At 47.7% G+C, this 2,354-nt stretch overlaps 1 non-coding gene across 1 annotated transcript; it reads right to left on the minus strand.

The window, feature by feature from the left end:
- Window positions 1-556: 556 nt before the first annotated feature.
- Window positions 557-628, minus strand: TRNAN-GUU (transfer RNA asparagine (anticodon GUU)). The gene has a single exon. It is a non-coding gene; the product is annotated as a tRNA-Asn (tRNA).
- Window positions 629-2,354: the final 1,726 nt, after the last annotated feature.

Here is a 2,354-nt window from a genome sequence, read left to right on the forward strand (position 1 = left end):
GCTTTGACACTCGCCACTCTCCCTTCCCGGCCGAGGCCCCCCTCAATGGGTTCTAATTCTAAGAAGGGGGGCGGCGCCCTGAATCAATCAAAAAGCTTATTGATTTAATTGAAGGGAACTAAGACGATTAGCTTAGCTAGCGTTCCGGGAGAATCTAGTCATTTAAGAACTTCGTTGCCACTAGTAAATTAGACCATCCCCCCCAAAAAGAACTCGGAGCCTAAAGAGAAGAGAGTTCAGTCTACAAGAAGCTGGCAGAGCTTTAGCCATTGGGCCACATCCATCTATCCTAAACAGTAACCCCTTTCTTGTTCGTTCTTCGAATGACGCTAGTGGAGACTAATTCCTTCCGGCTAATGAAGATACTACTCCAGTCTTTCCAGTGGATCCTTCCCTAAGAATGGAACGAACCAAGTTAACCTATACGAGAGTGAGGAATAAAAACCAACAATCAACTTACCGCTTTTGATGTCCCACGATTCTGCTAGTTTAGAAAGAAAGGAGAAGGACACCACCGGAGGCAAGCGCTAGGTCAGAAAAGCGATAACTAAAAAATCTCCCCAAGTAGGATTCGAACCTACGACCAATCGGTTAACAGCCGACCGCTCTACCACTGAGCTACTGAGGAACAACGGACTTAATGTTGGAAGCCGACTCTCGTTCTTTGGACCAACCTATGACCGAAGAAAAATGAGTTCGTCACTCTTTTTCACATACACCGGGAGAAAGGGTTACGCTAGCAAGCCCCTCCCCGGCCGGAGAGCCCCCAGGACAAGGAGGCGGCGATCAACCATCCACTCTCGAGATTCATATTGATCAATAGATCTCCGCGTCCTGCCAGTTCGCTAAGTAGACTCACTCTACCGAGGGGCAACAAAGGCTGGAACTCTTCCTGCCAAAAACAAGGGACCTACTTCTCATCCTAGGAGTTAGCAGGTATGAAAGAGTCCCCTCTCTGTCTGTCTCTCCGAGTTTCTACTACTAAGTAGCACTTCTGCTATTCAATCATAGAATCGATTCCGATCAAGCTGAAAAAAGTAAGCCCTATATATGTTTGTTATTAGTAAAGCGCTAAGGCCCTATCTATAGTAAGGGGCCCTTTCTTGCTCGTTAGCGCTGTTTTTTGATTGCAGCTAGGGCGCCCCTTTTCTTTCTCAAAGTCAACTTTCTCCCTTCTTAGTCAAGCTTTGAAGTCCCTACTTTATTTAGATTTATGGGATATTTGAAGAAGCGCAGGTTTGGAACCCTATACCTATACAAGGGGCTGGTCTCGATCTCGCTTGGTGGTACCCCTCTCGATGATTGTTGACTCAACATTGATTTCGTGCTTGAGTTGGAGGGCTCTCCCTCCATCCATCGAGTCAAGTAATTCGCTATCGGAAATTTCTCCGCCGCCTATCTCATGCCATGCTTCTTCTTTCTCCGAATCGGTTCCTAGTGTCAGTCAATCAAGATTCGCCATCAAGAGAGGGAAGAGCCTTGACTTTAGGTTAGGCCGGTCTCATCATTCACGCAATTCCCCCGTCCATCGATTGATCACGCGAGTACGCATCCAGTCAGCGCATAGCGAATGAAAAAAGCGTTCATCCTGGATTCTCTTCCTCAAGAAAAATGTCTATCAATTGATCCCTACGGTCAAAGTCTCCACTTTTCACGCCCCTCTACTAAGAGATGCACCATGTTGATAGGAATCGGCAAAGACCTTCTTGTACACGTCCTCGAGGGCAGCATTCATGGCAATCATCACTACTTTCTCCCGAGGGCATGGTATGGCTTTGTTCTTGGTCTTGTTTAATAGATGTCGAGTGCCGCTTTTCCCCGTCCGAGAATCTCCATCTGCTCTAAGTGGGCGCGAGCTAGAATCCTTATGTCAGCTTGGTTGTTCAAAAGACTGTCTCTTTACCCCTTGCATCTTCATCTTTTCGAAAGCCCAGACCATTCTTCTGGATCTGCATTAGTCCTATTTCAGGTGCAAAGCCTCTTCAATAAAGACCTCTTTTTTTGATTTCTCCCCCATTTCTCATTTTGTTGATTGAAAGAGAATAAGCGCTATCCATTGAGTAAAGAGAGGGTTTGCTACAGTGATTCGGGCGGTTGGTGGCCCCTTCGAGAGTTGCGGGTCCTTGCCGCTGCATGAGTGTTAGCTCACGCTCAAAACTCCTCCGACACGAGTCCTAGTCGTTGCGCTGCGGTCCGTTTCCCGGCTTCGCTTGCGCGATTTGCACTTCTGATTGGTTCCAGCCATCCCCAACCTTAATGAATGGACTATGAAGGGGTCAGTCAAGCGGTTCGGGTTTTCGGTCGGTTCCCGTTCGCCTTCCCCCCCTCATAGTCATTAGTGGTAGGTGGTCAAC

The sequence above is a fragment of the Solanum verrucosum genome, unplaced genomic scaffold, assembly GCF_900185275.1.
Source record: "Solanum verrucosum unplaced genomic scaffold, falcon-dt-bn FXZP01001150.1, whole genome shotgun sequence".
In the NCBI taxonomy this organism is placed as follows: Eukaryota; Viridiplantae; Streptophyta; class Magnoliopsida; order Solanales; family Solanaceae; genus Solanum; species Solanum verrucosum.